General features: G+C 40.0%; 1 long non-coding RNA gene across 2 annotated transcripts; it reads right to left on the bottom strand.

The window, feature by feature from the left end:
• Positions 1-782: 782 nt before the first annotated feature.
• LOC139410924 (uncharacterized) lies at positions 783-11,018 on the bottom strand. 2 transcript variants are annotated; one of them, XR_011634551.1, is made up of 5 exons: positions 10,771-11,018; positions 10,545-10,649; positions 10,186-10,292; positions 9,648-9,756; positions 783-5,429 (listed from the first exon to the last, which is right to left on the bottom strand). It is a non-coding gene; the product is annotated as an uncharacterized lncRNA (long non-coding RNA). The 2 variants fall into 2 exon arrangements; XR_011634550.1 differs by having other exon boundaries at positions 9,648-10,292.
• Positions 11,019-12,002: the final 984 nt, after the last annotated feature.

Raw genomic sequence — 12,002 nt, 5'->3', positions numbered from 1 at the left:
TTTGGCTAAGGTGTATGTAAACATCCGACTTCAACTGTACATGTACATATTGCTTCAATTTCCTCGTATCCCTGCAAATTGACTCGGTACCGGTACTCCTTGTATATAGTTTTGTTATTTTGTTTGACTATTTCCTTTTTATGTTTCTTACTTAAAATGGCTACTTTCATCATGATTCTCTCAAACAGTTTGTGATACAAATAAAAGCATTTCAAACATCCTTCCTCCCAATGACGTTTGTGAGAATTGAAAGAACAATCTGAGATAACAAAAATATGTTCTGCTCCCACTGGCGTGGGATCGCCCAATAGTTAGTGTTCTCACTCCATTTCAGGAGGTCAGTAAAATGTCATATGATCAAGGACACAAGGATGTCTATCCTCATGATGACTCAGGAAGTAAAGACAATAAATATACTGCATGGCCTACTAGATGCTGTTTGATCTCACCAAGGGGCAGGCTGGAGTGGGTGGGTGGGTGGGTGGGTGGGTGGGTGGGTAGGTAGGTAGGTAGGTAGGTAGGTAGGTAGGTAGGTAGGTAGAACTGGAGTCTGATCAGATAGTTCAGAGCATCTGTTCTTTTTTTCTAATCTGTAGGGAAGACAATATATGGTATATACATAGCATGTAGGCATCTCACTCATAGTTAGCACAAACTGAGATATGGGGCAATGATGAAGAAAAGCACAAAATGTTCATACTTGAGTAAAACTAAAGATACCTTAAAAGAAATGACAAGTAAAAATGAAAGTCACCTAGTAAAATACTACTTGAGTAAAAGTATTTGGTTTTAAATGTACTTTATCAAAAGTAAAATAAAAATATTGTAAAATTCCAGACAGCACAATTGTCTTGTTTTTAAAATTTACAGATCGCCAGGGGCACACTACAACCCTCAGACATAATTTACTAATGAAGCATGTGTTTAGTGAGTCCGCCAGATCAGAGACAGTAGGGATGTTCTCTTGATAAGTTTGTGAAATAGACAATTCTCCTGTCCTGCTAAGCATTCAAAATGTAACAAGTACTTTTGGGTGTCAGGGAAAATGTAAAGAGTAAAAAGTACATTATTTTCTTTATGAATGTAAAAGTTGTCAAAAATATAAATAGTAAAGTAAAGTACAGATACCTCAAAAACTACTTAACTAGTACTTTCAACTATTTTTACTTAAGTACTTTACACCACTGTATGGGGGATGGGAATGTGAAGCATATGCAAATTAAAATAATCTAGTATAACTATAGTATAAAAAAACTGTTTGTGGACATTGCTGTAGTATTTACTAGTGTTTTTTTGCAGATAATGCTGTATTATCTAATCTAGTATTATACAGTATACAATAAAAATATATAGTAAGCACTACACATGACCGAGGGATACTACGGTGTGTAGTATAGTATTCTACAGTATATAGTTAGCAGTACACGATAGAGGGATATTACAATGTGGAGTGTAGTATTCACCAGTATACTACACAATCCAATAGTAAACACTATACAGTCAAGAGATACTACAGTGTGTAGTATAGTATTCCACAGTATACTACAAAAGTATATAGTAAGCACTACACGATCAAGGGATACTACAGTGTGCAGTATACTATTCTACATTTTAGACATTTAGCAGACTCTTTATACAGAGCGACTTACAGGAGCAATTAGGATTAAGTGTTTCACCTTGTCGACTCAGGGATTCGAACCAGTGTCTTTTCGGTTATTGTATACCGAAATTATATAGTAATTTCTACACATGATCCAGGGATACTACAGAGTGTACTATAGTAAAATGTAGCATTGTTTTATGTGGGAAGATACAGTATGTTAGTAAGAGCAATGAATCAATGGCCAAATTGTTAGGCCTCATATGGGGTGGTTAGTATACCAGTCAGTTAGTTGTAAAGCAGGAAAGGGAAGCTATTTCCTTTGGTTTATCTTATAAAATAATACACATCAGTGTCTATGCAGACTGCAAACCAAGCACTGAGCTGCAACACCTTTGAGGTTGGCCACACAATGGACAGAGGGACAAACATTTGTCAGCCATTTGTTAAGATAGAATACTTCAGCTTTAATGAAATACAATTATTTAGCATAGTTAACTGTACGATTTGTAATATATATATTTTTTTATCAATCGTCACCCTGAGCAGAAGTGTATGGTCGACCTAGGTGCCCTTTTTCTTTAAATCTATTGGTTGATCCAGCTTTCCATCCCAGATCCTGGAATCCCTCACCACTGTGCTTTAGGGGGGCAAAAGTAACATGTCTCAAGAAACATATCACACTTAAGGTTATAACAGATTGATAAATACATAGTTCTTGTATATGATTTTGGGTGATCTGTGTCTGGCGGAGAAGGGTTTCAGGAAAATGTGAGAGGACTGTCTCACTCAGGGCACAAAGCAAAGGGTTAGTGAGTGTGTTAGAAATTACAAGTCCAGCCAACATCATCCATAGTACAGTTGAGTATTAGTACCAATAGGTCTGTTAGCAGACATTAGTACTGTTAGGTATTAGAGTGTTATTGTATTTATTAAGGAATGACAAGAGAGCTGTTGGCAGTTGGGGGTTTGGTTTCAGAGTGTAAGAATATTAATGACAGTAACAGCCCCACTCTTAAACACACAATGTACACCCACACACACACAGTGGTTTTAACAGACCATTAGGTTAAGGATGGTTTTAACCAGGGAGAGTCAGACAAGGCACTTCTCCAGTGCTTGGGTTTCAGTTTGGTTGATTAGTGAATGTTAGACTGTTAGTCCAGGTTAGTAAACCAGGATTACCCCAGTGTTGGTTAGTTCTTTACAACTCCAGCTAAGGTTACTCAGAGTTACCAGTACATGCAGCAATCACAAGACAAACCAGGCCTCGGGAAACCATCTAAAAACTAGGGTGGAAAGATTGAGAGATACCCCCAACCCCCAACACAGCTACACACACTGACAACTCTAACATCCCCAACACTCCTGTAACGTTAGGGTAGACTAATGTTACCAAAACATCCGCACAGGCTTGTCATGGGTATGCTCCCTGCTAGCTTGCTTGGTTAGGAGCACATCATTGAAATTAACAGCAAGGCCATCTCAGCAGACTCAATCTTGTTAGTCATGTTAGACTTCAGAGATCGGAGGTGAGTAAGGCGTTAGTGTTGCCAAGGTTACAGAGAAGAGAAAGGACAGTGCTGACAGCATGAGGAGAAGCAGGCATCAGAGAGAGGTGTTAGTCAACTGTAGTGTCAGTGCTTTGATCAGCTGAACAGTGTGGAAGGGGATCAGAACGTGTTAGAGTTATTTTACAAAGGAGGGGAGAGAAAGCATCCCTCAGTTAAACAGTATTTCAGGGAAGGAAATGCAAAGCACCAAAGTGTCAGACACACAACACTACAACCCCACCCCTTATGAGTCTCTCTTATGGCATGAAATGTGGTCCTATCCAATAAAGTCCTGAGCAACGTGGCATAAAAGACTACAAGTAGCCCTTTCCTGCAGTCAAATGACCAAATCTCCATCTAAATGGACTCATGGGTGGAATGTTTTTCATATATTTTATCATTAATAAACATTATTTCAAAAACCCGCCGAAAATTCTGTGTTTCTATGGTTTTGCAATGTTTGTCTTCTTTGATATATATAAACTGTAATATTGGGATGCAAACTCAAAATTGAATACATTTCAAATGTATTTCTAATATGGTACAGGTATTTTTTTTTAACCCATAACCATGTGTGTGAGGTGTATACTCTTGTTTCATAGTAGATTTGTTTAACTTCTTGGTGACAGGGGGGCAGTATTGAGTAGCGGATGAATAAGGTGCCCAGAGTAAACTGCCTGCTACTCTGGCCCAGATGCTAATATATGCATATTATTAGTAGTATTGGATAGAAAACACTGAAGTTTCTAAAACTGTTTGAATGATGTCTGTGAGTATAACAGAACTCATATGGCAGGCGAAAACCTGAGAAAAATCCAACCAGGAAGTGGGAAATCTAAGGTTTGTAGTTTTTCAACTCTGCCATTCCAATATACAGTGTAAATGGGGTCATATTACACTTCCTAAGGCTTCCACTAGATGTCAACAGTCTTTAGAACTTTGTTTCAGGCTTCTACTGTGAAGTGGGAGTGAATGAGAGCTGATTGAGACAGTTGTCTGCCAGAGTGCCACAGGCTCCGAGTTAGCTCTCGTTCTATTGCTTTTCTACAGTTCTCCGGTTGGAACATTTATGATAAAAACATCCTAAAGATTGATTCTATACTTAGTTTGACAAGTTTCTACGGGATGTAATATAACTTTTTGTCCGACGTTCGGCTGGACCTGAACGTGCAATTTGATTTGTTTACCAAACGCGCTAACAAAATAAGCTATTTGGACATAAATGATAGACATTATCGGACAAATCAAACATTTATCGTGGAACTGGGATTCCTGGGTGTGCATTCTGATGAAGATCATCAAAGGTAAGTGAATATTTATAATGATATTTCTGACTAATGTTGACTACACAATATGGCGGATATATTTTTGGCTGCTTTGTTGTCTGAACGCTGTACTCAAATTATTGCATGGTTTGCTTTTTCCTTAACGTTTAAAAAAAAAATCTGACACATCGGTTGCATTAAGGAGAAGTATATCTCAAATTCCATGTATAACACTTGTATTTTCATCAACATTTATAATGAGTATTTCTGTAAATAGATGTGGCTCTCTGCACAATCACCGCATGTTTTACTACTGAACGTAACGCGCCAATGTAAAATTAGATTTTTTTAAATATAAATATGCACTTTATCGAACAAAACATACATGTATTGTGTAACATGAAGTCCTATGAGTGTCATCTGATGAAGCTCAAAGGTTAGTGATTCATTTTATCTCGTGCTTTTTGTGACTCCTCTCTTTGGCTGGAAAAATGACTGTATTTTTCTGTGAGTTGGTGGTGACCTAACATAAATCGTTTGTGGTACTTTCGCTGTAAAGCATTTTTTAAATCAGACACTGTGGCTGGATTATCGAGAATTTTATCTTTAAAATTGTGTAAAATACTTGTATGCTTGAGGAATTTTAATTGAGATTTTTGTTGTTTTGAATTTGGCGCCCTGCACTAACACTGGCTGTTGGCGAGGTGGGACGCTACACACCCAGAGAGGTTAAGACAACCAAGAAACACTGACTGATTTTGCTCATTGCAGTAAAAGGTTAAAGGGGAACCAGCAATGTGCCAATGATAATCCCATTTTAAGTAGGCTAAGTAAAATATCAAAATAATCACAGCAAGTTGATACACTTCTAACACATATTGATAACTAAAGAAGTGTGGCTGTGCCCCATCAGCAGTGGGTGAATGCCAATGTTGTGCCCCTTTCTCAGTGGGTGAAAGCCATAGGTCCCAGTTCCCGTCCCAGTTCGGTAAGGATGAACCACGTTGACAACTGCAGGGGGAATGACATGACAACAGTCACTGAGTTCTGTTTTACACAATACAGTAAGATGTGTAGAAAACTGAGCAGCAGAGAAAGATGAAGACGAACTGAGTAGTAGACAGTTTGACAGGCTCTGAGAAATAGTCATTGTGGCAGTTTTATTGAGGACACCTCAACTAAGACAAATGGAGGGAGCAGAAAAGCAGGCATTGGTTCAGGCTGACATGGTGAAGAGGACAACAGACATTTAGTCTGCACTTTACGGTTTCAGTCTGCACATGAAATGTCACTAATTGTCACAAACTTCAAGTCATAAACAAGAGGGCTTGTGTGAGTGCAATCAGGTTTTTGCCAATGGGCGGGATTCTAAGAATTACTACAGTTCCAGGACATGTGTGTTATCTTGGTCAACCACATATGTAGGTTACCCATCCAAATGCAGCCTCTATTTCTCTCTAGCTCTTGGTTGACCTGACCCAACCAAACATTTTATAGGCCGATCTGGCATATGTCAGACATTAACTCATCAGCCATGAAAGCAGATTAGACTAATCTGATTTAGTTATGGTTCTGCTTTCAGGTTGCTTTGTTCTCCGCCTTTTTTCTCTGGCAGTATAGGTCGACTGCTCTGTTAAAATGCAGTGGATTTATATACAGTTGAATTCGGAAGGTTACATTCACCTTAGCCAACTACATTTAAACTCAGTTATTCACAATTCTTGACATTTAATCCTAGTAGAAATTCCCTGTTTTAGGCCAGTTAGGAACACCAATTTATTTTAAGAATGTGAAATGTCAAGAATAATAGTAGAGAATAATTTATTTAAGCTTTTATTTCTTTCATCACATTCCTAGTGGGTCAGATGTTTACATACACTCAATTAGTATTTGGTAGCATTGCCTTTAAATTGTTTAACTTGGGTCAAGCGTTTTGGGTAGCCTTTCACAAGTCTCCCATAATAAATTGGGTGAATTTTGGCCCTGTCCTCCTGACAGAGCTGGTGTAACTGAGTCAGGTTTGTAGGCCTCCTTGCTCACACACGCTTGTTCAGTTCTGCCCACAGATTTTCTATAGGCTTGAGGTCACGGCTTTCTGATGGCCACTCCAATACCTTGACTTTGTTGTCCTTAAGTCATTTTGCTACAACTTTGGATGTATGCTTGGAGTCATTGTCCATTCCACAATGGGAAGACCCATTTGCAACCAAGCTTAAACTTCCTGACTGATGTCTTGAGATATTGCTTCAATATATCCACATAATTTTCCATCCACATACTTTTCCTTCCTCATGATGCCAACTTTTTTGTGAAGTGCACCAGTCCCTCCTGGAGCAAATCACCCCCACAACATGATGCTGCCACCCACGTGCTTCACGGTTGGGATGGTGTTCTTCAGCTTGCAAGCCTCCCCCTTTTTCCTCCAAACCTAACGATGATCATTATGGCAAAACTGTTCCATTTTTGTTTCATCAGACCAGAGGACATTTCTCCAAAAAGTACAATCTTTGTCCCCATGTGCAGTTGCAAACCGTAGTCTGGCTTTTTTATGGCGGTTTTGGAGCAGTGGCTTCTTCCTTGCTGAGCGGCCTTTCAGGTTATGTTGATATAGGACTCGTTTTACTGTGGATATACAGTGGGGCAAAAAGTATTTAGTCAGCCACCAATTGTGCAAGTTCTCCCACTTAATAAGATTAGAGAGGCCTGTAATTATCATAGAGACACTTCAACTATGACAGACAAAATGAGAAGAAAAAAAATCCAGAAAATCACATTGTAGGACTTTTAATGAATTTATTTGCAAATTATGGTGGAAAATAAGTATTTGGTCACCTACAAACAAACAAGATTTCTGGCTCTCACAGACCTGTAACTTCTTCTTTAAGAGGCTCCTCTTGTCCTCCACTCGTTACCTGTATTAATGGCACCTGTTTGAACTTGTTATCAGTATAAAAGACACCTGTCCACAACCTCAAACAGTCACACTCCAAACTCCACTATGGCCAAGACCAAAGAGCTGTCAAAGGACACCAGAAACAAAATTGTAGACCTGCACCAGGCTGGGAAGACTGAATCTGCAATAGGTAAGCAGCTTGGTTTGAAGAAATCAACTGTGGGAGCAATTATTAGGAAATGGAAGACATACAAGACCACTGATAATCTCCCTCGATCTGGGGCTCCACGCAAGATCTCACCCCGTGGGGTCACAATGATCACAAGAACGGTGAGCAAAAATCCCAGAACCACACGGGGGGAACATAGTGAATGACCTGCAGAGAGCTGGGACCAAAGTAACAAAGCCTACCATCAGTAACACACTACGCCGCCAGGGACTCAAATCCTGCAGTGCCAGACGTGTCCCCCTGCTTAAGCCAGTACATGTCCATGCCCGTCTGAAGTTTCCTAGAGAGCATTTGGATGATCCAGAAGAAGATTGGGAGAATGTCATATGGTCAGATGAAACCAAAATATAACTATTTGGTAAAATCTCAACTAGTCGTGTTGAGAACAAAGAATGCTGAGTTGCATCAAAAGAACACCATACCTACTGTGAAGCATGGGGGTGGAAACATCATGTTTTGGGGCTGTTTTTCTGCAAAGGGACCAGGACGACTGATCCGTGTAAAGGAAAGAATGAATGGGGCCATGTACCGTGAGATTTTGAGTGAAAACCTCCTTTCATCAGCAAGGGCATTGAAGATGAAACGTGGCTGGGTCTTTCAGCATGACAATGATCCCAAACACACCGCCCGGGCAACAAAGGAGTGACTTTGTAAGAAGCATTTCAAGGTCCTGGAGTGGCCTAGCCAGTCTCCAGATCTCAACCCCATAGAAAATCTTTGGAGGGAGTTGAAAGTCCGTGTTGCCCAGCAACAGCCCCAAAACGTCACTGCTCTAGAGGAGATCTGCATGGAGGAATGGGCCAAAATACCAGCAACAGTGTGTGAAAACCTTGTCAAATGTTTTCTGTAAGTCTTCACCTCTGTCATTGCCAACAAAGGGTATATAACAAAGTATTGAGAAACTTTTGTTATTGACCAAATACTTATTTTCCACCATAATTTGCAAATAAATTCATTAAAAATCCTACAATGTGATTTTCTTTTCTCATTTTGTCTGTCATAGTTGAAGTGTACTTATGATGAAAATTACAGGCCTCATCTTTTTAAGTGGGAGAACTTGCACAATTGGTGGCTGACTAAATACTTTTTTGCCCCACTGTAGATACTTTTGTACCCGTTTCCTCCAGCATCTTCACAAGGTCCTTTGCTGTTGTTGTGGAATTGATTTGCACTTTTTGCACCAAATTACATTCATCTCTAGGAGACAACGCGCCTCCTTCCTGAGCGATATGACGGCTGCGTGGTCCCGTGGTGTTTATACTTGTTCATCTGTACAAACAATAGTACACGTGGTACCTTCAGGCATTTGGAAATTGCTCCCAAGAATGAACCAGACTTGTGGAGGTCTACAATTGTTTTCCTGGGGTCTTGGCTGATTTTTTTTATTTTTCCATGATGTCAAGCAAAGAGGCACTGCGTTTGAAGGTAGGCCTTGAAATACATTCACAGGTACACCTCCAATTGACTCAAATGATGTCATTTAGCCTATAAGAATCTTCTAAAGCCATGACATAATTTTCTGGAATTTTCCAAGCTGTTTAAAGGCACAGTCAACTTAGTGTATGTAAACTTCTGACCCACTGGAATTGTGATACAGTGAATTATAAGTTAAATAATCTGTCTGTAAACAATTGTTGGAACAATGACTTGCGTCATGCACAAAGTAGAGGTCCTAATCGACTTGCCAAAACTAGTTTATTAACAATAATTTGTGGAGTTGTTGAATAACAAGTTTTAATGACTTCAACCTAAGTGTATGTTAACTTCCGACTTCAACTGTATAAACACACTAAACTAATCCCTTACTTTCTGTCTCACCCTCCCTTTCATATTCCCCCTCTCTCAGCACGAGGAGATACTGTACAGCACAATGGTAACACTGTTCTTTGTGTGAGTATAAGGCCCTTGAACCAGTGTGTAACGAGATGTCTCATTGCTCAAACGCCTAACAAAGCCTCAGTCATATCTAGAGAACAGAGAAAACGGTCTACCTCAATGTAGGTTACCAGATGGTCTCCTTAATTATCAAGGTCATTCAGCAAAAAATAGTGCCGTCTTAGTCAATGACTTCAATGGAAATCTACATTAGCTTGATAAATAGTGTTACCTGTTTAAAAACAAATTTGTTGACAGCCTTGTCAGTCAGGACATGTTGTGGACTCATCTAAATAGGCTCTGAGGGCTGGCACCTTCCCAGCATCTTCCTCAGGATATATCTGGAGATAAACACAGAGCAGAGAGCAGCAGAAAGTGGAACGCAACCCCCTGGAACACCTGTCCCCAAAACCCTACCAAGGACGTACTGGACCATTGGCCTTGACCACTGCCAATAGATACTATGAACTGCAGTAGGCCAGAGTTACTCAATTCATCTGCAAAATCACCAAGAATCATAGGCGTTGAGGAACAGTTTCTAATGGACCTGAATAACCCTTTTCTTCTAACTTATTTGACATGTTTTACCTTGAACTAACCTAATTTAAATGAATAACTTGTTACGGCAGCCCCCACTAATACCAACAATAGTCAATAAAAAAATATCAAGGAATGGAGCACAAAAAACAGAATTACCATCAATAACGGCTGTTAAACCTCTGCCTTTACAAGAACCCCCTCCACAGTATGAGGATATACTGGACACATACCAATCTGTCTCTCCCTACTCCTGTATTCACCAGTCCGTCAGGGACACCAGGGAACCCCAGTCGTCATGGGGACTTGCATCCTGCCAGCTGGGCTGTGGGTTTGGCCACTGTATACAGAGGGCATCCATTAGCACCATTTAAACGTCAGCAGTGGAGGTGGACAGGGTGAAATAAGAACTGTTTGTAATAAAAGTAGATTGATGCACACTACCCCTGCATCATCACATGCTGATGCCATAGAGGGGCGGCAAGCATGAATGTCTGCCCAAAGAAAAATACATGTTGATTATTTCTATCCTATGATTACATGTTTTAAACTACATCGTGGAACAGCAGAAAATCGGTCAATGGTCTCCCACCTTTTGCAATGATGTAAATTTGACCGCCGGTCCACAATGCACCAGTCTCGCAGCATCTGTGTCAGTCAGTAAGGGTGCGATGAAGCGCTCGAGCTGTCCGATCCTCTTCGGGTAGGATGAGAGATGTGCAAAATTATCACTCATATAGTGTAGATATTCTTAATTAAAAGCGAATCTTTACCAATTGTTTTGTGAAGCACAGTGCACAAAACCTATTCCAACTTACCAATGCGTCGATCTCCTCTAAAATGAGGACGTGCTGTGGAGTGCGTCACGTTGCTTGAGCAGAGGTCTGGTAAATGGCGAGCAGCTGCCTCTGATTGGCGGTTAAAAGAGAGTAAATAAAAAGACTGGACAAAGGAGTGTTTGGATGGCATGAGGAATTACTAGTATGCAGATGTCTGTATTTTGTATGCAAGCGCGTGTTGGCTACGGACTCCAGCTGCCAGAAATATACGTCCTATTGTTACTGCAAACTCGTGACAGAATGCCCGTAGGTCTCCTCCACCATCTCTGTAATCGAAACGTGTCTATGCGCTGTCCCAACCTTTTCAAATGGGCTACAACAACAACAATCTCTGCAGTGAGATAGAATATAATGAAGCATACTGTAAATATGGGGCATATCCTATGCCACAATGTAATCCGTGTCCAGTTTGGTTTAAAAAAATAAAGAAATTATCACATGAATACCCTTGCCTGCACAACGACATTGAGAAATTAAATGTAAACACACTCCTCCTGTCTGTGACCACCTATAACCTAATCTCAACAAGAACTTAATCTCATACAGAAAGCAATTATATGCACATACATATACACACACACACACACACACACACACACTACCAGTCAAAAGTTTGGTCACATCTACTAATTCCAATTTTCTCCATTGTAGAATAATAGTGAAGACATCAACACTATGAAATAACACATATGGAATCATGTAGTAACCAAATAAAGTGTTTTGGAAGAATCTGAAGAATCGTATATTTGAGATTCTTCAAAGTTGCCTTGATGACAGCTTTGCACACTCTTGGCATTCTCTCAACCAGCTTCATGAGGTAGTCACCTGGAATGCATTTCAATTAACAGGTGTGCCTTGTTAGAAGTTCATTTGTGGAGATTCTTTCCTTCTTAATGTGTTTGAGCCAGTCAGTTGTGCTATGACAAGGTAGGGGTGGTATACAGAAGTTACCAAATAGGGCTAAAACCAAGTCCATATTATGGTATGAACAGCTGAAATAAGCAAAGAGAAATAACAGTACATCATTACTTTAAGGCATGAAGGTCAGTCAATATGTAAAATGTCAAGAACTTTGCAAGTTTCTTCAAGTGCAGTCGCAAAAACCATCAAGTGGTATGATGAAACTCTTTCTCACGAGGACCGCCACAGGAAATGAAGACCCAGAGTTAACTCTGCTGCAGAGTATAAATTCAAGTCAAAAAGGCAAAGGG

Source organism: Oncorhynchus clarkii, chromosome 6 (assembly GCF_045791955.1).
Source record: "Oncorhynchus clarkii lewisi isolate Uvic-CL-2024 chromosome 6, UVic_Ocla_1.0, whole genome shotgun sequence".
NCBI classification, from domain to species: Eukaryota; Metazoa; Chordata; class Actinopteri; order Salmoniformes; family Salmonidae; genus Oncorhynchus; species Oncorhynchus clarkii.
Note: the sequence above shows the minus strand (reverse complement) of the source record. Positions and strands in the feature narration are given on the sequence as shown.